Source organism: Suncus etruscus, chromosome 3, assembly GCF_024139225.1.
Source record: "Suncus etruscus isolate mSunEtr1 chromosome 3, mSunEtr1.pri.cur, whole genome shotgun sequence".
Classification (NCBI taxonomy): domain Eukaryota; kingdom Metazoa; phylum Chordata; class Mammalia; order Eulipotyphla; family Soricidae; genus Suncus; species Suncus etruscus.
Window position 1 is genome coordinate 99,624,139 of NC_064850.1, and position 26,469 is coordinate 99,650,607.

At 35.6% G+C, this 26,469-nt stretch overlaps 1 non-coding gene and 1 pseudogene across 1 annotated transcript; both read left to right on the top strand.

Moving 5' to 3' along the window:
• The first annotated feature begins 7,085 nt into the window (after positions 1-7,085).
• On the top strand, positions 7,086-7,192 carry LOC126004584 (U6 spliceosomal RNA). Its single transcript, XR_007493856.1, has one exon. It is a non-coding gene; the product is annotated as a U6 spliceosomal RNA (small nuclear RNA).
• A 14,674-nt stretch (positions 7,193-21,866) lies between these two features.
• On the top strand, positions 21,867-22,019 carry LOC126005161 (uncharacterized; annotated as a pseudogene).
• The last annotated feature ends 4,450 nt before the right edge of the window (positions 22,020-26,469 follow it).

Sequence of the window (26,469 nt, forward strand, 5' to 3'; positions counted from 1 at the left end):
TCCTGAAAGCATTTGGCAGTGAAAAAGGATAAAATGGGAAAATTTTAAATCCAATAATCAAAATTAGTTTAACTTATGTCCTAGACATAGGCACATCATCTTAAGAACTCTTTGAAAACTGTCTCCTTTGTTGGAAGATTTATTTTTCTAACTAATGACAGTGATCTTTACTAGCTCATCTTTAAAATAGTGGTCAGTGGTCTGATTTAAAACTTAGTTCTGATATACTCTATCTACATAAGAAGCAAATTTGGATTTGTAAGTAGCACTTTTGATGCTTTTACTAAATTATTAATCAAGAAATTGAAATATAATATAAAATTACAATTTCTATATAAAGAGAACAGTTTTGTTACTGTCCTATCAGTAATTTTTCAAATATTCTAATTCAATAAATTAATTTATTAATAAATTATTAAGTTTTTACACACTTAAAGTACATGCCTTAAGATGAGAGTCTATAATATTTAATTTAATTGTATAATTTCCCCAAATTAAGACATACATACAGGTTGTCAACAAGTTGTTTGTTTGTTTGTTTGTTTTTGGTTTTTGGGCCACACCCAGTGACGCTCAAGGGTTACTCCTGGCTATACGCTCAGAAGTCACTCCTGGCTTGGGGGACCATATGGGACGCCGGGGGATCGAACCGCGGTCCATCCTAGGCTAGCGCAGGCAAGGCAGGCACCTTACCTCTAGCGCCACCGCCCGGCCCCAGTATTTAAAAAATTATTTTCTGACACAAATATTTTGAAGAATCACTGTCCATTATTATTATTTCCATACATTCACCTCACATTTTTTTCACATGTGAAATTAGAATGTAAGGAGACACTATTCCATAAAGTAAGTTTAAGATTGAATTAGATAATGTATACAAAAATTTTAGTTGGGACTAACATTAAATTTCTAAATAAATTCAACTCAATAAAAATATAATGTAATAATTACATAGAGTATAATCATGATCATCTTATCTTATAAATGTAAATAAGATTGGTTGGGAAAATGCTGTGTCCATAGAATATTGCATATAGTAAAGTATTTATCATACACTCTTAGAGGTTTAAAAATGCTTTTTTTTACAAATTCATTATAAGTGATGTTGTTATCGAATACTACTCAATGAAAACTAGCAAAATAATAGTGAATAATGGAGATCTAGATATACAATCACATATACAGATACCATATATATGCCATAATTTACATTAAATCATATATTTCCATATTCTACTCTTAAATACTGGCTAGATAGCATAGATAATAAATCAGACATAGGTACTACATATGATGGGACAGTGACTAATTCTTTGTCATTTATTTTACATACACTAAAATTTTATTATTTATTTGAGGGAGGTTTATTTAGGCTACATCAGTGATGTTCAAAGTTTATTCCTGGTCTATGCTCAGGGATCATGTCAGGCAGTGCTTAGAAAACCTTATGCAGGGGCTGGAGAGATAGACTGGAGGTAGGGCATTTGCCTTGCATGCAGAAGGATGGTGGTTCGAATCCCAGCATCCCATATGGTTCCCCGAGCCTGCCAGGAGTGATTTCTGAGCATAGAGCCAGGAGTAATCCCTGAACTCAGCCAGGTGTGACCCAAAAACAAAACAAAACAAAAAAAAGAAAGAAAAAGAAAACCATATGCAGTGCAGAGGGGCATAAAAAGTTGAGTGCAACGCATGTTTCTAAATCCCTTGTACTATATCTCTGGCCCCTGCACATTTAGTTTTAAAAACAGACTGTTTAGGGCTGGAGCGATAGCTAAGCAGTAGAACATTTGCTTTGCATGCGATGGATCTAGGACCAACTCTGGTTTGATCCCTGGAATTCCCGAATCCTGGCAGGAGCTATTTCTGAATACAGAGCCAGGAGTAACCTCTAAGCACAACTGGAAGTGGCCTACCCACTCCCCAGTCCAACCCAGATGTTTTAATAATGGAAGGATGATCCACATAACAACGTTGGGTGGAGGTTTGTGAAGGAGGGTTTTTCAAGTCCTTGAGGGAAGAAGGGCCCAGACTGATCATGGGTCCGTGGTGTTGAAGAAAACTTAATTAAGAGCATTGGAAGCCACAAAATCTAATTAGTCTTCATTTCTGGATAACCAGTAATCAGTAATTTAAATACTATATAAATTATAATTAATTGAGATCAATTCTATTATTAAAATTTTGCATATGTCTAAAATATTTCTATTGTGTGTGCCTTGCCTTGCACACAGTTGATCCTTGGCATCACATATGCCCCCCCCCCAAGCTCTGTTGAGATTGCTCTCTGAGCACAAAGACAGGAGTAAGTCCTAAGCACTACTGAGTGAGACCCAAGGCTCTCCAACACTTTCTTTTTTTCAAGTTTTATTTCTCCCTTTTTAATCAACAGCAGAAATGTTTACATATTTTAATGCCATAAATATTTTTGGAAAAACTCATAATGTCACCTATCATCTGTACTAATTATATTTCAATATTTTTGTGTAAGTAAGCATAAATATTTAACTAGTGGAAAAATAATAGTTTGTCTGTGATAATTTTTTTTCTTAAACCTCCATAATCTTATATGAATAGTATGACTTGGGGGGGGTTGGGGCTACACTTGGTTATGCTCAGAGGTTACTCCTGGCTATGAGCTCAGAAATTGCTCCTGGCTTAGGGGGGCCAAATGGAAAGCCAGGGGATCAAACCACAGTCCGTCCTAGGTCAGTCGCATGCAAGGCAAAAGCCCTACTGCTGTGCCACTGCTCCGGCCCCTAGTATGACATTTTTTTTAAAGGTATTTATAAGTAAGGAGTAAGTCACTATAAGTCCAGTGTCAAAGTCCACTCTATGAGTCATCAGGGAGATTTTATCTACAGAACTGAGTTTCATGAGAAGGGATAGCTGGGAGGAGCCCTTGGGACAACAGTGCAGGGAAGTGGGCATTCTAGTTGGTGTGTTGTGAGAACAATATATGCATAAAAAGTACAATTAACTGTTGTAAATCCCAGTACCTCAATAAAAATGGTTTTAAAAAATCCACTTTATGTTTCCTACAATAAATACAGTATACCTATCCACAAATAATTTTATAAATACAATTTCAAGGGCATATCACTTAATAATTTTTAAAGAATAAATGAGGTGGTTTGTTTGTTTTTTATGTAAGAAAGTCACCCAATAAGAATGGTTGGCTTATTCAATCAAAGCTATATTCCTGAGGTTTGTTAGAAAATTTCAAATGAATTCTTATTTGGCTTTAAAAGAAAAATTCTAATAATAAAATATTCAGTTCTTTTTGTAACCAAGAATGTTTATATTATGAGTCTATACATTTTAGAACTTAGAAGAAATGTCAGTTACAAATGTAAATAGAAAAATAATTATAATAAAGTTAACAAGTTCTCAAGTTAACAAGTGCTTTAGCTCCTATACTATTTCTCCAGCTCAAGAGAAAATTATTTTCCTGTTCCAATTTTTATTTAAGCATAGTGATTAGCAATATGGTGTTAATAACAATGTTTTGGGCAGACAATACACCCACATCACATCCTCCACCAGAGTATCAGTGTCGTGTCTCTCACCAATGTCTCAAAGGTTCCATTTAACCCACCCCATTCCCTTGACAAACTCATGTACTTTCTTTTATTATTATAGTCTAGATTACATAGCTACCATAGTATTGATATTTAAATGTTTGATTACCTCACAACTCCCTAAATATCTAAGATGCTCCATCAATATTCCTATGTTACTTTTAGACCACTTCATTTTCCTCCTTCGTAATATAACTGTATCTTGTTTAAGAACCATTCCCTTGGTAATGATTCCAATAGAATAGAAAACACAGATATAAATCCTCAGTTTATGGTATAGTTAGTCTATGATAAAGGAACTGTGTTCAAGAAGTGGAACACAGAAAGCCTATCAAATGTGATATTGAAAAAATTTGATTGCTACATTCAAAAAAATAAATCTTACTATTTCTCACAGCATTCACAAAAGCTAATTTAAAGTGACATATAAATACATTGAGGTTAGATCAGAGTCTATGAAATACACTGAGGAAGACATAGGCAGAACTCCAGGATATTGGCCTCAGAGTTGTTATCAGTGATTTTATTCTATTGGCAAAGATACAGAACCAAAATAAACAAGTTGCAATTATATAAAATAAAAAAGTTCATGGCAAAAGAAATTGGACTATTAAAAAAAGACATCTTTCCAAACGTATCCAATAAATAATGTATAAGATATATAATGCACCCATAAAACTCAACTACAACAACAAAGAATTATACCTCGATTAAAAAAAATGGGAATCAAAAGAGATGAGACCTTTCACAAAGAGGACAGATGACTCACAACAGGTATTTGAAAATATTTTTATCATTACTTAAAACTAAGAAAACCAAATCTAGATGACAATGAGAATTCAGCTCATATCAGTGAGAAAAGCAGTGCCTTTCTCAAAAGTAGGTGAAACAATCTGTGTTGGTAGGGATTTAGTGAAACAGGAAAGCTCATCTACTGCTGTTGGAAATGTCTGGTTCAACCCCTGTGAGTAACAGGATAGAGAGTGCTCAGTAAGCTTAGAATTGGCCTGCCATAAAAATCAACAACATTGAAAACACAAGATCCAAACACTACCAAACTTTAAAATAGCCTGTTAAGGTGGCAGTCTCATGGGAAGAGAGGGAACCTAAGGAGTGTGGTGAAGGGAGGTGAAAGCATGGGCTCTAGAATATTATATGTTTTAAACAAAACTTTGATTATTTTGTAAATCACAATCCCTTAATTTTTTTTTGTTTCGTTTTGCTTTTGGGGCCAAAACTGGAGCTGCTCAGGGGCCACTCCTGGCTGTGTGCTAAGAAAATGCTCTTATCTTAAGAAACCACATGGGACTTTGGGTTCGAACCACCTTCCACCCTGAATCGGCTGCATGCAAGACAAATGTCCTACCGCTATACTGTTGCTCCAGTCCCTTCTTTGATTAACTTTTTAAATCTAAATTAAAAAATTAACTTTGGGGGCAGAATTAATAGAAGAGCAGGCTAGGCACTTGCTTTGCATGCGGCACATGCAAATTTGTTCTTCAGCATTCTATATGGTCCCCAGAGCTTGCCACAAGTTTCAGAAGTGATTCTTGAGTGCAGAGTCAGAAGTAACTCCTGAGAATTGCTAGGTGTGGAAAAATAAACAAATGCACATAAATAAAAGTCAAAAATTGCCTTGTACATGTCCAATCAGAGTTTGAGATTTGACACAACATATGACTCCCTGAGCACCACCAGGAGTAATTCTTGAACGTGGACCAGGTGTAATCTCTGAACACCTATGGATATGGCCCAAAAATAAAACAAACAAGAAAATAAACATAAATATAAAACTATTACATAGGATTTTGATTTAATTAATGATTCATAGTGAATCAATACTATGCTACAACAAATTTAGAATGTTCCATGCATACATGTCCAAATGCTAAAATTAAATTACAAATAGTTCTTTTTACAAGTAACAATTAATTTCATTCTACATAAGAAAATTAATTTGTATAGATAAAAGGAGTGTTGTTACTAGCTCCTCACAACCTGTAGAACTATAAATAGTGCTAAGACAATAAAAGTGGGAAAATCTAAAAGGGTGTGCTAAAAGCACACCTAGTTTGAAACCTAATTTCATTCCATTTTAGTCCTCTATGTTTTCCTACAATTTATAACTAATATAAATTTTGTGGCCATGCTAAATTGTTGCAAGTCAGCCCCTGAAGAGGTTGACGGATGGAGGGATGAAGGATGAGGTCTTTCCCCTTCAGCTCGGAGCACGCGTCTGCCACCCTGTCTAGCCGTCGGTTCTGAGGTGAAACTGTAGGTAAACAGCTCGCAGACAGTCAGGCTTGTGAAAATATTAGCTTTATTCGGTGGACAAGACTGAAGTCCAAAGCCTCAGCATCAGTTCCTGCCAAAAGCCTCTCGCCTTCCACAGACCATTGTTTTTATCCCCCAGAATCAGGTACCACCCAATGGTGGGATCAGATACTACCCAATGGTGGAAGCAGAATCAGGTACCACCCTAGGGTGGGGCAGAATGCCAGGTCACACCCTAGGGTAGGACACAATCACCAATCAGGGTAGGGTCAGTAGCATAATAATCCCCTAAAATATTTACATACACAACACTAAATAAGTTAGAAGAATTAAATAAATAAATAAATAAATAAATAAATAAATAAATAAATAAATAAATAAATAAATAAATAAAAATTAATCCATCCTGATTCTGGCTAAGTCAGGAGATTGTAGTACTGGGCAAGGTCACTAAGAAGAAAATGATACTGTTCAAACAAAAAAAAGTCTCCTTAGGTCTGAAAGTTAGTCAATTGTTACTTGATAAATTTTCACCAATTAGAATCAGATTGATGGAAAACTTTACTTTAAAATAGAATTAAATTAGCACTAGCTTCGCCATTTGCCTAAATTTCACATTTCTTGCCTTAGTTTCTTTGGTTTTCAAGCAAAAGGTATTAATAAGAGATAAAGAAAAGTTTTTTTATGCTTAGGTGTTACCAGAAGAAACAGGGAGAAAAGCCAAGGATCTTAATATTGGTTAATTAGATCAGGCCTGGATGGATGAATGGGAGCAGTTTGGGGATGGGCAGTCTTACTATATTGTTACTGTGGATTTGAGGACTTGACCAAGGAAAGGAAAACCGAGGTGCAGCAATAAGCAGAAGTGTTTGCAGGCTTTGAATGACAAGAAGTCTCAAATCTTAATTCTGGTTGTAAGAAGGCAGGAATGGATGACCAGGTTTTTGTCAGAGGGAGCTGATATGTTTATACTGTGCTATATCATTTTATCATCACCCTGGGAACTTTGGCATACAGTTTTGGGGACTGTAACTTCACAGTTTTGAAGCCCTGAATAAATATCAGTAGAAACACATAACTGCAATAGATTTGCTGCTTATATCATCCTACAGGCTCTGTAACATTCCTCTGTCCTAACATTAGGGCTGTGATGGCTTCTGAAATGCTACCACACATCTGAAATTCAACTAGACTTCTGGTTCTTTGTAAACAGTCTATTAAAAGATTGGTCTAGTGCTCGCTTCGGCAGCACATATACTAAAATTGGAACGATACAGAGAAGATTAGCATGGCCCCTGCGCAATGACGACATGCAAATTCCTGAAGCGTTCCATATTTAAAAAAAAAAAAGATTTCTCTAATACCTAGCTGAAAAATACTGTTTCTGTTATAATGAACTAGCTTTGAAATCAAGGCTGTTTTTTTTTTTTTCTGGAAAGACCAATGGGTCTTTTAAGCATTTGTACCTGCTTCTTGATGCACATCAGCTTCAAAAACGTATGAATCCTAATAAATTACATTTACTTTGATACTGTACCCAAGTTCTGGTACTTACTGCTCCAAGTTAGTTATATGAGATACTAGGGTGTGAGTGCATAGAGGAAGTTTAATTTAGGTGTAAGAATTCAAGAAGATAATGGACTTGTCATCCAAAACTAACTTCACCTAGGACGGAGCCAGTGGTTTATATTGAGCATGGTTGGGGAGCTAACAAAATTAAAAGTAGAGAGTGTGGGTCAGGGAGAAAAAGGGATTAAGTATTGAGTCAGTCTGGCTGGTGTTTGTGGTTTAATAAATTCTCCCAGGGATAGCAGTCTGTTACTAATTAAACACAAAGATAATATTGTTAAACAATATCTACCTGGTTGGGGAAGGGAGATGGAGAGAGACAGGGCAGGGAAGAATGAAATGACACTAGCGCAACCATCAGGAACCTTTTTGGTGGCCCTGATATTTATAGTTTTCCTTCCACTCCATCAAATTTAATGTTAAACATATGATGTATGAAGTTTGGGAGAGAAGGCAAAGTTCAATGAGGACCGAGAGGATCTAAGAAGTACACACGTGGGGAAGAAGACAGCGTCTCTAATGCCTGTACCAAAGCAGAGAATCTAGTCATATAATGCAGGAATTCTAGATCATGAAATTTGTGTGATTAGTTTTAGACACAAAATATTTTATTACCAATACCACTACAGAGTCAACCTCTCTCTACCAATGTTCTCAAAGTCAATCCCATTCCTCCATCCTGAAGCTCTGCCCAGTCACTATCATAACAGGCATCTTTTTAATGAATGTTAAATGTTTAATGGATGTTAAAGTTTGATTCTTATTATTTCAGTGCCATGGAATCCATGGGTTGGATACTTAGTTCTGTCCTTTGATGTTCATTTATTGTTAATTTGGTGCATAAAGTTTTTTGAAGTGGCCACTGAAACCATATGATATCTTTGGTACTATTGGCCCACTGAGATGGCCCAATTAAATGTCAACAAAGGCAAAGAATCAGTTTACTTAAAGCATAGACACAACAAAAGGAAAAAATCAGTTGCTGCACACTAAGTTTTTGTCTAGGTCCCAGTGGTTCTCAAACTATGGCTCGCGGGCCACACATTGTATTTGTATCTGTTTTGTTTCTTCATTGCAAAATAAGATATATACAGTGTGCATAAGAATTCGTTCATAAGTTTTGTTTTTACTATAGTCAGACCCCCTCAATGGTCTGAGGGACAGTGAACTGGCCACCTGTTTAAAAAGTTTGAGGACCCCTGGTAGGCCTTTGAGTTCTTAGTGCCATAGTATGATCTAGAAGAAAATGTAAAAGCTGAGTATTTAGTGAGAAGCTTCTTTATGAGACAAGTGTTCTAATAGTTTTCAATGTTTTTTTCATGCTCACCAAATGTGCTACTTTTTCTTAACACAAACTTTATCATCAAACACATTAAGAACTATTTCCTATGGGGCCGGAGTGGTGGCACAGCGGTAGGGCATTTATCTTGCATATGGCTGACTTGGACGAACCAGGGTTCGATCCCCTGGTGTCGCATATACTCCCTCAAAGCTATTTCTGAGTGTATAGCCAGTGGTAACCCCTGAGCGTCAATGGGTGTGGCCCAAAATCCAAAAAATAAATAAATAAATAAATAAATAAATAATAAATAAAAAACTAACTTCTATACACACAGAAAACAGAGCCTAAACTTCGTGTTTTAGAAACATAGTAGTTAATGAATGCAAAGAATTCAGAACCTAACTTTCCTATCCATGTAACCAAACCAAATTGCAACATCATAAAAACACCATGAAACATCTCTGGAACCAATAAGATAGTACAGAATGACAATAGAGAATGATCTCTCTCAAGTGTGACACCATTTGGGAGGTAAAACCCCTACTTCAATTAAAAGGATGAGAAATAAGTCTTCGAACTGATGCATATTAAGAATAACAAAGAAACTATTAGCATAGATGTGGGGAGAAAGGAAACTTCATCTACCTTTGGTAGGAATGATGACTGTTTTGACCACTTTTTCAAACACTATAGTCATTTATAGTCATTCTTTTGTTTGTTTGTATTTTTTGTTTATTTTTGGGTCACAGCCGGCAGCACTCAGGGGTTACTCCTGGCTCTATGCTCAGAAATCGCTCCTGGCAGGCTCAGTGGACCATATAAGATGCTGGGACATGAACCACCATCCTTCTGCATGCAAGGCAAATGCCCTACCTCCATGCTATCTCTCCAGCCTTTATAAAGGAAATTATAATCCTTGGTTCCAGAAGTCCTGGCTACCTAAACCATGCCCACAAATGTGTCTCCATGTCTGCATTGTTCAACTCTATTGCTTCACTCTGTTCTAAAAAGAGATGTTAACTAAGCAAAAAAAAAAAAAAATTATGGGTACAAATTTTTTTCTCTTCTGGGAGCACAATCCCTTGCCAGCATGGGGACTAGCAAGGCTGTATGCCAAAGGCTTTCTTACCAAGATTAGGGAGGACTGCGGGACTTGGGCTGCCCCCAACAGCCTTCTCTCTCCTTCCTCCCAGACTCTGAAGCTATCCCTGGACACCTGCCCACGGGGCCAGTAAGGTGGATGCTGGGGAGGACCCCAGGTTTTCCCCACCCCCCACCTTGCACAAGAGAGGTGGGGATGGGGAAGTCGACAGCCACTTTCCTTCCTACTAGTGTCCATTCTCAAACCGGGCGGGGGCTAGATAAATAGGATATTATTATAGGGTTTTGTATATGTTTCAATATACAGAATGTCTATATTGTTTACTTTCCTCCCCCTGGCTTACCACCTTACAAGCTCATTTCCAGTCATTTACTCCCTCACTGTCTATTACCCCACATTTAACCCTTTTTACCCTCAGTTCTTGGCTCCTCATGAAGCAGATCATCATCTCCACTCAAGCTGGCTGCCAACCAGCTCTCAAAGTGAAAAAATAGACTCTCAGCCTGAGAAGAAACCAATACTCTGTTCCTATTTATCTACTCTCTGTGATCTCCTATCCTCCACCTTCCTTCACTGTGTACCTGTAATTGCTACCATACTCAGTTCCTGAGAAGTCCCCACTCAAAGATATTTCATGACATTAGACTGCTGAGAGTTGTTTTTCAGACTCGAGAATACCAAATCAGACTAAAGTGGTGTCCTGAATTCAACACCCTCCTCCTGACTGTTTCTAAAGACATATAAGGGATATACATATCTCCTTTGTATATCTTAGGTGTATTCCCTTAACAGCTATAACTCTTTTTGAATACCTTCTTATATAGTGACGATTTTGCCCACTGTTTTTTTTTTCTTTGTGAATTGTTCAATAAGGAATTTCAATAAAAGAGTTTCTTTTGTTTAGAGTTCATGTTAGAACCAAATTGCGGGAATTGTTGGACTTGTTCCCTTGGCCCCCAGATGCACCCATAATACTTTGTGGCATTGTTCTTCTTTTGCATAGGCACATTAAAATGGGAAAATATTACATATGCAAACAAGTTTTTTTATTTGTTTGTTTTGGGTCACACTTGGTGATGTTCAGGGGTTACTCCTGGCTATGCACTCAGAAATTGCTCCTGGCTTGGGGGACCATATGGGATGACAGGAATTTGAACCATGGTCCATCCTAGGCAAGCACTTGAAAGGCAGACAGACAGCCTTACCTCTAGCACCACTACTCTGGCCCTACAAACTAATTTTTATCTAATAGTGATAGAACATAAAATTTTTTAATACAATTAGGCCTTATACCCTGAACATTGGCATAATGACTTGGCTCAGGCCTCAGATGAATGGACATTGCCCATACACCCCATAACCATTGTTACCATCTATAGAAACAACCACAATTGTTTATAACATCACCAGGAAGCAAACCTCTACCAGGAAGACCCTACCGCTGCCCTGGCAGTGACTTACTCCAAAGAGTGTTCTCTTAACACCCAAATGACTTAGCAACAGCAACAACCTGCTTGCAGGGCAAGGCTCTCCATATCTAATGGTGAGGTAGAACTAGAGGATGCCCCACATCATCCTGACTTCGATGAAGGAAATGCACAGAAACCAGAATCTTTAACTACAGGAGCCTCACACCAACAACAGCTAATGTGCGAAAAAATTTCACTGGGACCACAGGGAATGACTTAGGGGTTGGACTTGGTATGCCTGGAGCCCAGAGTTGGTCTTATGCCAGAAAACTTCAGGGGTAAGGTCTCCTTATACTTAGGCCAAGGATTTTCCCCCCACATTTTTCCATATTTTGCGGGGCTTATGCAAACAACAACATTTGCCACTCTCGCACCGTTATTATTGTATTTTTATCTCTTATCCTTAAAAAAAAAAAAAAGAAAAAAGAGCACACTAAACTTAAAATAAAAAGTAACTGTAGTAAAATGACTGTCTTGAATACAGGTTGGGGATGGGAAGGAGAGAGGGCATTGGTGATGGGAATGATGCACTGATGAAGGGGGATGTTCTGTTAATGACTGAAACACAACTACAATCATGTTTGTAATTGTGGTGCCTAAAGAGTTTATAAAAAAAATTACAAGTACACTGGCCATGCAACTAAAAACTGACAATCTAGGGAGGAGAGGCAGGCCAAATTCCAAAATTTCTGAAGCCATCCCTGCTGCACCCATTATTCAAATTGACTCCACCAATTTCCCTACTTCACCACTCATCTATAGCTCTCTTCATAAACACCAGTCTGGCCAAAACTCCATGTATGTTGGTATTTGGGTTGATATAATCATAATTTTACTTTGGCGTTAATACAGGAACTCTCCCCTAACCCTCTCCACTTTCTCTTCCAGAAATCCTGCCAACCAAAATACACTCCACAAAAGCAATAATATCAGCAATAGTGCTTGGGATTAATGGACAACTCTAATATTTTTAATACTGTTATTCCCATAGAAACATACCAATTTAGACACTAAACTATATCTGAAGCCACCTAATGTTAAGAAACAAAAGAAGTAAAAGAATGATAAACTAGCAACAAGAGCTTACTGGATACTTTGACAGTGACTAAATGACTTCATTGCAAGAGACAATAATTTCCCAAAGTATCTTGTTGCTGTACTATTTTTCTTCTTTCTTCTTTTTCTTCTGTCTTTTCTCTTTTTTCTTTTTTAATAATAATTTACCTGAAAACAAATTATGGTTAATTATGTCAAATATGTGACACTGGATCTTTATATAAAGTATTATAATAAACTTTGTTATGGCCCAGTGATTCCACTTTTTGTCGTCTACCCTAACGGCCCAAAAGCATTATTTTTAAAACACATTTGCACTCCTATGTTTATTGAAACACTATTTACAATAGCTCAGGGGTGGCAAACAAGTTCGACACAAAGAGCCAAAATTTTAAACTGTGAGAGTCAGAGAGCCACACCACACAGTGACCTGCCAAAACAGACAAACACACAAAAGCATATAATTTTTAACAATAATATATTAAACACATATTGCATTTTGCCATTTTGAGTGAGGGTAAAAACCCTGCAGTGATGGTTAATGTGCGCTGCGTCCTCCACACTAAGAACTAACGGCCAGATGCGACACAATATGTGACACATGGGTCCCGTCCCGTGTCGTCCCCCCCCCCCTCCTTGGCCCGTGCAGTTGTTTCCGAGGGATAGGAGATGGGAGGACGCAGCCTGGGGGCAGGACTAGTGCTCGGAGATCTCTCCTCAGAGGTCCCTCCTCAGAAAGCAGAACAAAATCCAAACTTGGCAAAGAGCCACAGCATACAAAATAATAGTCAAAGAGCTGCATTCATTTTGGCTTGGAGCCGCATATGGCTCGAAAGCCAAATGTTTGCCACCCCTGCAATAACTAATATCTGGAATCAACCCAAGACCAAAGACTGGATAAAGAACCTGCGCTACATATCTACACAATAAAAATTCTATTTGGCTATGAGAAAAAAAATGAAACCATGCAATTTGTCAATTCAGATGAATTAAGCTGAAGGGTATCACGCAAAGTTAAGTTAGTCAGAGAGAAAAAATGAAGAATAATTTCTCATATACTATACCTGACACTATACCTGAGCCTATGGAGCTAAGCTTACCACTTTGGAGGGGAAAGAAATGGATAGAAAGAGACACTGAGAAAATGGTGTAGGGAAGCAAATGCTCTGTTGTAGCTTGTAGTGTGTGGAAGCTATATACATAAAACCCTATCATTAACAATATTCTAAATTGTGGTGTTTCAAATAAAAACATACAATAAATAGGGCTAGGGAAATGGTTCAAAGTACTAAGCAAATGTTTTGCATGAATTGATTCCTGGAATTCAGTTCCTTACCCCACATGATCTCTTATGCTTTGTGCTGACTATAGCTCCTGAACATAACCATTTACATTTGTTTTTTGAATTTAATCTGACCCTGTTTAAAAATGTTTTTAATTAAATCACTGTCAGTGAAATACAAAGTTACCTTGTGGTTTAGGACTGTTTCAGCTATACAATTTTATAGCACACATCTTCACCACTGTCCACTTTCCTCCTCTTATGTCCTCATTTTCCCTCCTACCCCCACCTCCCAGCCAACATCTATAAAAGACACTTTTCTTTCTCTTTCTTTTCTCTTTTTAGACACTGTGGTTTGCAATACCATTACTCAAAAAGTTACATGCATATCACTTTACCTCCTTTCAACACGCTATTCTTGTCCAGGCTGACCATCTCCTACAATCACTGTCATAGTGTTCTTTCTATGTCCTGACTCCCACCCCCACTCATGGTAAGTTTCCTACTAACTACTGGTCCTCCTTGCTTTCATTTCTATTATCTTTGGGTATCATTCTCATACTATATTTTCTTATATGCGGCAAGTGAGAGTGATCATTCTATGTCTGACCCTCTCCCTTTGACTCATTTTACACAACAAGCATTGATATCAGACATAAATCTACAAAGTACATAGAGGCAGATTGTTTTTATAACATTGAAGCTAGAGGCATCTCTAAATATAAAACACCATTGGCAAAGCAAGTGGAAGCAAATATAAACAAATGGGACTACTTTAAATTAAGAAGATTTTATTTGTTCTTTTAAGGAAAGTCAGAGAAAGAGAGAGGAAGGAACATTAAAAAAAAAAGAGGCAGGAGAGGGAGAGAGAAAGAAGAAAAATGGCTGCATAGAGGTAGGTGGGACCAGGGAGAGGGCAGAAGGTGGTGAGGATAGAAGGGAATCTGGGGACATTGGTGACAGGAAAAGTGCACTGGTGAAGAATGTGACTTGGACATTGTATGATTAAAATTCAATTATGAACAACTTTGAGTTTGTGTATCCCATGTGATTCAATTAAAAAGTATTTTCAAAAATAAGATCCTTAAAATCAAGCATCACTCAATATTCCAGAAGCTAGCTTTACCAGTCATTTCTTCTGCCAATATAATATAGAGAAAGAGAATATATCTTGTTATGTGCTTTCCATCGTTTTTTTTTTTTTTTTCAGAAGAAAAAATGTTATAAGAAAGTTTCCTTGCTCACTAGCCTGGTAAACAGAGATCCTGTTAACAATCTAGAGACATATTGGGAAGACTCAAGTATAGCTGGCTCACTTAGTTTTGAGATTGCCAGAGAAAAATCTCTTCAACTTTGTAGGTTAGTTTTTTTTTTTTGAGGTTGATTGAACAGGAAAATTAACAGATTACTAGGGAAAAAAAGTTTGAATTTAGTTAATATACACATGCAGACTCTTCATGATTATCTAGAGTGAAATAGGTGTGAATTGGAATTTAAACACAGAAATAACCAAGAAAATCAAAAAGAGAGAAAGTAGTTTCACATGATTAGGTCGGCATGATTTCATATCATTTCCTAACATGTTTCACAAAGCCCTTCCTCTGGATGTTTGCCCTGCTTAAAAATAGGTTTCTGTAATAAAAAGTTTGTCTTTTGGAAATATTCCTAACTCAAGGTAAGATTCATTCTTTACAGGACATTTAACAGACTTTTGTCAGCTCAAAGAGTCTTGATTGACCTTCCTTACACTTATTCCTCAAACCCTATTGTGAACATCTTGGAAAAAGTCCATGTGATTTCTTTTAAAGAGTCACTCTCAAAAATATATCCCTATATATTCTAATTTATGGTAAATACTTAGAAAGCAAAATTCAAGCCTCAAATTCAAGAGATGCTGCAATTGCATGGAATACTATAATTAGTATTCTGGGCTAGAGCTAGCATCTTGGATAACTTTGAACAAGGAGATAGATATATATATATAGTAAGGCTAACATATGCAATCTGGAAGAAAGATACACATTTTATTAAAAAATTAGAATGAGATCCAAGAATGTGGCTCAGTGGTAGAGCACATGCCTTGCAAGCATAAGAATATGGGTTTAATATCTGGCACTGCCACCAAAAGAGAGAGAGAGATAGAGAAAGAGAGAAAGAAAGAGAGAGAGAGAGAGAGAGAAAACAGGGAAACTTTCTTTATATTACTAGTAACTGTTCTGAATTGTAAGATGCAATTTAAGGACATTTCTGCTCATTATCATAGTTTGGAATATTTCTCTATAAACTAAACTACAAAGATTATGATATCTTTATAGTTTATTAGTAATCAGAGGCTATTCTCAAATTTTATAGATGTTAACTGAATTTAATATACTTTTATCATCTATTTACACCAATAATAGGTTCTTATTTAATGTTTTCATTGTCATTGGTGTTAGACAATTTTTTGTTTGTTTTTTGGGTCACACCCAGCAGCTCTAAGGGGTTACTTCTGGCTCTATGCTCAGAAATCGCTCCTGGCAGACTCAGGGAACCTTATGGGATGCCGGGATTTGAATCACTGTCCTTCTGCATGCAAGGCAAATGCTTTACCTCCATGCTATCTCTCTGGCCCTAACAAAGATAATTTTTAAAGAAAGGTAGAACATGAAAACAATCTTTAAAAAGAAAACTTTTTGCCATAATTGAAATATTTGTTTTACTGAAGTTATATATAATAAATTCTTGTTTATATAACATTTTGAAATAACTATTATAACAGAAAAATTATTATTTATTCCTGTTTATATTTCAATTGTTAATGAATACTATTTTCTCATTTTCTAATGTTGGTTGTTGCTACCCAATCAGCTATTTTACTTCCAGGCCCCTATTTATTTTGGTGAGGTTAGCATACATTTTTTTGGTCCTGTTGAATGTCAGATTTGATGTCATGTGTCCATTCTTTATGAGTCCTCATGTGAATCTATCATAAATATTTACATTGCAAATAGTGAACTATTTTTGTGATACAGACATCCATGTTTATTAGTGTTTCTAATATTTGTTGATAATTGTGTTAAAAGATAATTTTCAGAAAAATTGAAATCCATGGTTAGCAGTGTTTGTATGGTTGGAGAGAGGAGTTTGAAGAGGGAAAGGACCCTCATTCGATGCCACTGGGAATGTCAAATAGTCAAGTTTTCCTGAGAGACTCTTCAGAAAAGTAGGATTGGAGTTTCCATTTGACCCAGAAATTTTACTTCTTAGAATATACTATAAGAGCCCCAAAACACAATATAGAAAAAGGCAACTGCAACTTTTCATTCACTGCAGCACTATTCACAATAGCCCAAATTTAGAAACAACCCAAATGTCCAAGAACAGATGACTGAATTGTGAAACTATGGTACATGTGCACATTAAAATATTATTTGGTCTTAAGAAAAAACAATGCAATTTACTGTGAAGGGGATGAATCTGGAGAATAACATGCTAAGATAGAATAACCTCTCTCATATGTAAGATATAAAGACAATATATGCCCAAAAGCAGGGAATGGAACACTATGACATGTAAAGTTGTGGGTCACTCTGGAGGAAGATGGGGTGCTGACAGAAGGTAAAGCATTAAGCTCTATCAATAATAGTATTGTTAGCCATGTGCCAAAAATTGATTAAAAAAAATTCCTAAAATATGTGCAGACTTGTGGGTAGCAGGGACACTGGTGGAGCAACTGATTTTTGTTAGAACAAGGTACACCTGAAAACAAATCACAAATAACTTTATAACCCACAATGACTAAACAATTTTTAATTGCCTAAAAAACAAACAAAATAAGGTTGTCATACAAATTGAAAGGAAAAACCTATCAAATATCTTATTTTAATTGTTGAGGGAGAAAGCATCAAATGATTGCATCAGTTCAAGGGGAAAACCAAAAACATAGATGAATATGAATTATAAGAAATTATATTAAGTTAACATTAGAAGAAAAACAGATTTTAGGGAAAAAATTGTACCAGGCAAGTTAATATCTGCTAAAGAGAACAGAATTTTTGCATTTATTCATTACCAAACCTTAACAATTATTAAATAAGTCACAGACACTGTCATTTTAAATCAAGTAACCTGAAAGAACATTTTATATATAGGGATTGCATAATCTTCCAAACTAACACAAATTGTTGCTTCCCTGTGTAAGATGAATTAGATGTCAGTCTGATGTTCCATGTCCTTATATAAGAAAGTAAACAAAAACTAAACTGGATAAATTAAAAATAAATGTGTTGTTTTAAATTTAATATCAAAAACATATGCATTAATGAAGTAACACATATTATTCTGAGTAATGGTGACCAGAAGTAATGTAATATGCATCACAGAAAAAAAGATAGTTTTCTATATTTGGATGTGAAAGCATTTTTTCAGATACTTCTTCCCTTTTCAAAATGTGAATTTTATTAAATTTTATGTGCTCTAACATTATATAACAGCAGTTGTTCAAATAGTGGGTTAATTAGATAGATAACTTTTCTCTTACTTCATATCACTTTTGTACAGAGAAAGATTTTCCGCCTTGTTGGAAAAAAATTATTCAAACTCATATTACATTCACAAGTGGTCATAGTATTTTTTAAAAACATGGAGCAACACCATGAAAGCACCACCGGGAGAGTAAATAAACCTGAACAGAGTCTATAGTTAATCCCATGACAATATACTCCAAAGGTGGAGAAACCCCATATCTCTTAGGCCAAGTGAATTCCTTTTTGAATGACCCCAATATTTACTGTGCCAGTGCAGGAGGAAAAAAAAAAAAGCAAAAAGCACAAGACATTTTTTATTTTTTATATATTATTTTTTATCTTCATTTATTATTATTATTTTTTATTTTTATTTACCTATCTACTTTTTGTCCATGTCTTTGTTTTGGTGTGGTTATTGAAGTTGTTCTCCCCATTTACACTTATTTTTTTTCTTCTTTTCTTTCTTTATGTGCTCTGCCATGTTTCTTATCTCAAGACCATGTTTTTTTTTTTTTTTTTTTTTTTTTTTTTTTTTTTTTTTTTTTTTTGTGGTGCTTATCATTATTGTTGGAGTCCTCACTGGATATTTGACACTTCTTTTTGTACTGCTGGGGTGTTTCACCTTCTTTTACTCCTTCGTCTCTCAAACCGTTGATGAGAGCCTCTAGAAGGATTCTGCCCATTTTTGGTGCATCAGACTTTTACCCCAGTTTATTAATTTTCTCTTCTTCAAACAAAACCACATAACTTGAACTAGCTAGTCCTGCCTTCCAGTTAGAGGGGGAAATTAGGGAGGCACCAAGACCAAACAGGTGCAAGACTACTAAGTAGTAAGCTAGGTACAGAGGGAACCACATATTCTAGCAGCCCCGGGGGTGAGGGAGGAGGTTATGGGAGGTAGGACAAAAACGGAGGTGTAGGGAGGACAAATCGGTGATGGGAATCCCCCCTGATTTTATGTAAATATGTACCTAAAATATTATTGTCAACAATATGTAAGCCACTATGTTCAAAATAAAAATTATCTTATTAAAAATTTAAAAAAAACATGGAGCAAATGAAAACACATTGAATATTTTTTGAATAGTGCAGATCAATAGACAAATACACTTCATTCACTTTTCTTTCATATCAAATGAATACAGAATGACTGTATGCCCTAGAAGGGTAAAATATAAGAAGAAAAACATCTGAGATTTACCATAATATAAAGATGCTTTTGGATATCACCAAACTGTACTGTTTACCAAAAAGAAAAAGAAAGAAATACATTTTTGTGACTATTATTTTGTGAAATACACTTAAGTGACTATATAAAGTCACTGAAAGTGGAAGAACTTGTTTGTTTTAAAGTATCTAAGGTTAGTGGAGATTACTGATACATAGATACTAACCATCAGCTAAGAGGAAAGGTCAAAAGAAAAGATCTGAATGAAATTAAGATAAATCAATGCTACTTTAGGAGAATAGGTTTTTAAAGATAAGATCTAGGATCCCAGTTCATTTTAAGAACTCCAGTTTTACAGGTTAAAGAAAAAAACTCTGCAGACTCTTGAGGTAGCATTTGAAATAAAAAGCAAACAATAGCTGGAGACTGGAAACTATCAATACATCACTTCAAATAGCAGAGAGTAGTCAGTGATATCTATGTTGCTGAGGGTCCAGTAAAGATTAGGCTAATAAATATTTAATTACTTGAGAACTAATATTTGAGGTCTTGACCAAAATTAAACAGTTGGTAAGTGGTGATGGTGATGGGAGCAGAAAAAAATTTTTGAATAGAATCAAGAATAAATGTTAAGGCAGAGAATTTAAAAGAAATTAATGAAGCATACTAACAGTGTGGAAGGCAAAAAGAGCCATGGAGTCATGAGATGATAATGTCAGGGTAGGAACCCAGGGCTAGGGAGAAAAGGAGGTATCGAACATAAGGGAAGAAATTGTTCAGGGAAAAGTGGGAAAGGAAGAACAGACAGAATCCAGGCCCTCTATGAAGAATGATCCTTTAAAGGAAGCAGAAACACTTCCTCTTTAATGGCAAAAAATGAATATACTAACAAAATGGGATTTTATTAAATTATTGATTATGAAAAAAATTATTGATTATGTTGAAATTTTCCTTTACTGCAACAGAGTAATCAAAAGGAGTGAAGGAAGTGATATTGGACATTCAAAAAGAAACTGTATGACAGAAATACTCCAATCTGAAAGGAAAAAAATGAACATTGAGGCTAACTATAATAGGATTCAAGAACATTTTGAATTGAAAACTGTTAGAAAGCCTTTATTCGTCATTTTTGTAGTATATTCAATCACAACATGTATTTTGAGTCTGTAAAAAATGAAAATTAACAAAGGATACATTTTTTTCTAGTGCATCTATCAGTCAGAAGATCATTGTGGTGTTTGCATAAAAGTAATAAGAATAGTTATTCTTATTAAAAGAATTATTACTGCTCATAACTAAGAAGAAGTTTTAAAGAAAGAGAAAACCAGTGTTATTGAAAATGACCTTGGCTAATTGAGGCAGACCAGGTTGCTAGAGCAATTGAAATGATAAGTTACCAGTGCTACTAATGCTAGGCAAACAAGCCAGAGTGTGAGACACTTTTTAAAATAGAAGGCTTCTTGATGGTATAGTTACAAATGATAAGTTCTAGATTTGAGTGGAATGGTGGGAATGGCTTTGCCAAAATGAGAGCTAAGGAAGAAATTGAGATTGAAATCAGAGAGGGGATGAGACAATACATTTCCCCAAAGAGTGTTCAGCATTTAAAAAGGGGTGAGGGATTTAAATCTTCTGTGAATAAAAAAAAAATAGTAATTGAGAAAATGACATAATCACAATGAAGGGGGTCCATGGGTAAGGTATCTAAGTGGAAAAGCTTCAAAGAAATATAGTTGTGTTTGTTGTTATTTTTGTTACAGTTTCAAGGCTGCCCCACCTACTTGATTCTACCTGACTTTACTTATATATTTTATTGCTTTGGGGGCCATACCTGCAAGAGTTACTCCTGGATCTCTGTTCAGGAATTGCTCAAGGCAATAGTCAGGGGACCATATGGGATGGTGGGGATGGAAAATGGACTAACTGCATGCAAGGCAAGTGTTCTCTGCCCTCTGTATTATCATTCTGAGCCTAGAAGTCTAGTTTTTAAGTAGGAAGCTAGCAATAAGAAGATTCACAAACTCTATATATTCTTACTTTACCTGAAGGTTCAAGAAAGAAAGAGTTATGCTTTTTACATTGAATTTTGTTCCTCTTAAATCTTTTGTTTAAATTAAATAGAGTAGGATCAAATTTTCTTTCCCAGTTATATTTCATTCTGTAGCCTTTTCCCACAGTCTTGCTTGCTTGTGTATTACATCTTACTCATCTCCAAAAATGGATGCTGCCATAGAAACAGAGAATAAGAAGATTACCCTTAGAATTTTGGTCATATAGTTTTTAAATCTATGTACATAAATTATCTAATGAAGAGGTTTTGTTTTAAAAAAATTGAGCATCTCAGAGAAACAACTAGAAGAGTAAAGATCGAAGAAACTGAGAATTTCTTCTTCAGACTTAGAAAATTTTTCAGAGAGAAGGGCTGTTATTTTTGATAATAAAAAATACCAGTTTTCAAAATTTCTTAATATAGCTTATATAAATTTATGGTTTCTTACTTTTGCTTTGAAGGTAAACTACTAATCATAAGTGATAAGATTTATTTTGATAGCAAACCAGTTTAAAAACTGGTTCACACATACTTACCTGGCAGGGTAGTTACCATGATCACGAAGGTGGTTTCCCCAGGGCGAGGCACTCCGGATGTGCTGACCCCTGCGATTTCCCCAAATGTGGGAAACTCGACTGCATAATTTGTGGTAGTGGGGGACTGTGTTCACACTCTCCCCTGAAAAAATAGAAAAAAAACTGGTTCACAGTATTCCTAAAGTACATATTTATAAACATTATTTAGCTCAAAATATATATAAAATTCTTAGATAATTAAAACAGAAAATCAATAATTTCTATTATGTAAGAGTTAAAGCTGACCATTATCTGTTTCTTCCCTTTTGTCCTCCTACTCTCCTTCCTCATCTCTCTATTCTTTCTTTCTTAATTTTATAAAGCCAATACCTGACCAGCTTTTAGATTTTGAGAACAATGATTATATTCTGAACATACAACTCATTTGGCACCGAATATGCACCTTCATATAAAGTTCCTGAACAATGAATACACCTAAGAAGTGCCTAGTAGAACAGTGAGTAAAGAGCTTACTTGTTAAGCAGCCAAGCTAGGTTGAAAGCCCAGAACCCCTTATGCTTTTCCAGTCCTTCCTGAAGTGATCCCTGAATGCAGATCTAGGAGTAAGCTCTAAACTTACCTGGGTGTGACCCAATAAATAGAAAATAAAATATTTCATTTTTTTCTTGTCAACTTTTGTGTTTTATTTGAAATTTCAAGTTTAATAATATTAAAACAATATAAATGCATAAGGCAATACACCCTTAATAATTGTCTTCCAAAACCCCAGGCATGTGGTGCAGTGAAAGACAATTTGCTTGTGGGTGTGAATTTGATCTCCAAATTCACTGGGATTTGCCAATAACACAATGAGGGACAATTCTCCAGGGGACCACAACCTAATATGAAAACACAGTCAGTTGTGCTATCACAAACCAAAGAACATCAGACATACTAAAATCAATGGCAAATGAATGGGAAAGAAAAAACAAAGAAATTTTTTTAATCTTTACCAAAATAATAGTTTCTTTCAACTGTTGAGATAAGAGTGATTAACTTTTTTTGGTTATAAATTGGTATTTTTAAATACACAAAAATAAATAGGTTTATAAAGAATAAAAACTAGAATATAAACTTTTTTATCATGAACGGAAAAAGAGAGGTTTAATGTTTACCAGCAGTGCTCAGTGGTTTACTCCTCACTAACATTTGTCCTCAGGGAATTTGTGGTGGTGCCAGCGATGAAACCAGAGTTGAACCACAAGCAAGGGATGGTTCATAGCACCTGAGCAATCTTTCTGGTTCTAGATATTATCTTTACAAGGCAAGAATATTACCTGAGAATATTTTCTTAAAAATTGTCTAGATGTTGGAGAGATGGTACAGCAAGTCGAATGCTATGTGAATGCACACAATATAGATTTGATCCCCGACACCACCTGGTGTGATCTCTGAGTGTAATACCAGAGTACCAGAATTCTGCCAGATATGGCCAATATACAATTTTTTTTATTTCTTTCTTTTTCTTTCGGTTTTTGGGTCACACCCGGCAGTGCTCAGGGGTTACTCCTGGCTCTAGGCTCAGAAATCGCCTCTTGCAGGCACAGGGGACCATATGGGATGCCGGGATTCGAACCACCATCCTTCTGCGTGAAAGGCAAACGCCTTACCTCCATGCTATCTCTCCAGCCCCTTTTCAAAATTTTTTTGTCAATTTTTTTTCTTAAGTGAGTTATAATTACACATCAGATGAAAAATCACCCAATTTTGCCTCTTGTTCTTATTCTATTCTCTTTTCAACTTTCTCCATTATTTTTTCTCTTGGTTTTAAGATCACGCTAGTACTTAGGCTAACTCCTAGCTCTGTACTCAGAGACCACTCCTGAAAGCACATGGGACTCCGTAAGTGCAGTCTTCAGAGAACTGGGGTTGAACACATACAAGGAAAGAATCTTAAATAATTCTTACACTATCTATCTAGATCCCTATCTTATTTCTTCTTAAAATTAGGGTAGCACTTCCTTTTCAAGCCACAATTCCCAGTACTTTTTTTTCTTCTTTTTCTTTTTTACTAACATTATCTTCAGTCCAGATGGGTAAGTTGTTCTTTGTCTTTGCTAGTTATGACTTATCAACTTTAGTGATGCTTTGCTATTTTAAGTCAACCAAATTTATTAAGACCTTATGTGTCTGTTTCTTTTTAAAATTCCTAAAAATATGAACTATTTTAAGACTGTCATAAATCTCCTTTTGAAGTTTTTCATTTGTTTCTTTTGAAATGCCTCAGAATTTATCTGAAAATATTGAATAATAATTAAAAACAAAAAACCACTGGTCACAGCTATCAGTAATTCTGCCTTTTGTTTTCCTTTAGTTTTCACTACACAGATTCACAGTGTTTGTTTAATTTATACTGTTATATACAAACCTTGCTCTTACTCAATTTTAAATTAGATTTGTGTTTGCTTTTTTTCTAGAAAGGAAATATACTTGTGTAATACATTTGTTAAGCGGTGTAGTACAATGTATTTATGTGAGTGCTTCTTGAAAATACCTCCATCTTTGTCTTCATAAAATATTTCTATAACATTGGAATAATTTGCTTTTTTTATCATTTAAATACAATAAATTGAGAAAAAAATCATTTTTTATTGCTTGTTTTTAGGCCACACCCAACTTGCTGTGGAGGAGATGGAAATCATATAGTAGCAGATGGAAATCATATAGTAACCCTGTGCTCCAAAAGACAAAGCACGTTCTCCTGACCTTTGAGCTATCTCTTTAACGTCTTTAAAGCATTGTGTGTATGAATGAGTGTTTGTGTATGTATATGTGTGTGTGTGTGTGTGTGTGTGTGTGTTTTGAGGCCACCTTGTGATGCTAAACACTTACTCCTAGCTCTATGTTCTTGGATCACTCCTGACAGTGCACATGAGAACATATACAATGTTGGGGATCAAACAGAGGAATAATTGCATACAAGACAAACACATTCACCACTGTTTCAACCCTGTATCTTAGGCCCTTAAAGCTTTATTCATGTATTCCTATGGATAAATTATTATGAATTTTGTTTTTAATGCTATAAATTTCAAAATTATTTAATTTCATATCATCATTGCCAGCATTGTAAAACCCAAAATCAAATCTCTGCATTTCTTAGAATCTAGCTAAAATTGCTTCCTGAGACCTTTGTTTGCTGCATTTCAAGAGTACTTCACATATTCCTGCTGCAGGGAAAAGAGGATATTTGGTTAAATCTCTTCAGGCCAAATCTCTTCAGGGTGCAGGGTTTAAAGTGTTTGTGTTACAGCCTGTTTCCCTGGCACCACATATGTTTTCCAACATACTGTCAGGGGTCACTCCTGAACATAGAGCTAGAAATAACCCCTGGGCACTGATGGGTGTTGCCCAAACTGACTTCCTAAAGATATGTTAAAGAAATGTAAATTTGGTATGAAACTTTTTAAGGGGACTGTTATTTTTCAGAGGTCATTTTAAGATACATGAAGACCAAACAGAAAAGACACAAAAGCCATAGGAGACAGGTGTTGGGCCATGCACAGAAAGAGCTGAAGAAAATATGGAAATTTTTGCTTTGCTTTTAGGATAAAATCTCTTTATCAGCAGGAGCAATAGGATAATCAGCAGGTAAGGCATTGTCTTGCACATGGCTGACCAGGGTTTGGAAATAGGGTGCCCCAAACCCCACCAGATGTGATTTCTGAGTGCAGTGCCAGAAGTAAACCCTTAAAACAACCCCTCCAAAAAGAATCCTTATCATCTCATCTGTTATTTCACACTTTGGTTGTTTCTAAATCTGAGCTATTCTAAATACCAGTGCAATGAACATAATTTTTAAAATCAGTTTCTTTGTGTTCTAAATATCTGAGGTATTTTATTATTACAAATAAATTTGAATATTTTTTCTATTTACTTAATCTGTAGATCAGTAATAGAGTACATTGCTCACTTATAGAAGCCCTGAATTTAATCCTGAAACTGCAAAAATTAATTAGAAACGCTGTATATAACTATAGAGATATGTTACAATTGTTGGGGAAATTTTTATTGAAATTGCATGGCATTTTTATATCAGTCTCTCTGTATGGCTACTCAGGTTGTCTTTCCATTTTACCATCTTAATGCATTATTCATTCTCTCTTTTTCTGTTTGTCTGTCATTTCTCTCTCTCTCTCTCTCTCTCTCTCTCTCTCTCTCTCTCTCTCTCTCTCTCTCTCTCTCTCTCTCTCTCTCTCTCTCTCTCTCCGCTTTTGGGTCATATAATGAAATGCACAGAGGCTACTCCAAGCTCACTGCTTTGGAGATGACTTGCAATGGTATTCAGGGAAACATGAGGTTCTAGGAATCAAACTTGGGACTCTGGCATGTGCTAACACTTGGCCCCTGTTCTGTCTTTTGTAATCTCATGGTATTTGCTACATAAGTACTTCTGTTTTAAAAAATTGTTTTAAGTTACTAAATTATAACTAGAAATTTCTTTTTATTTGATTTTACAAGTAGAAATGCAATAGATTTTTGTGTATTAATTTTGTCAATATACAAAAACAGCTACTGTCATATACATAATTTATTTCAATAGCATTTCAATGGAG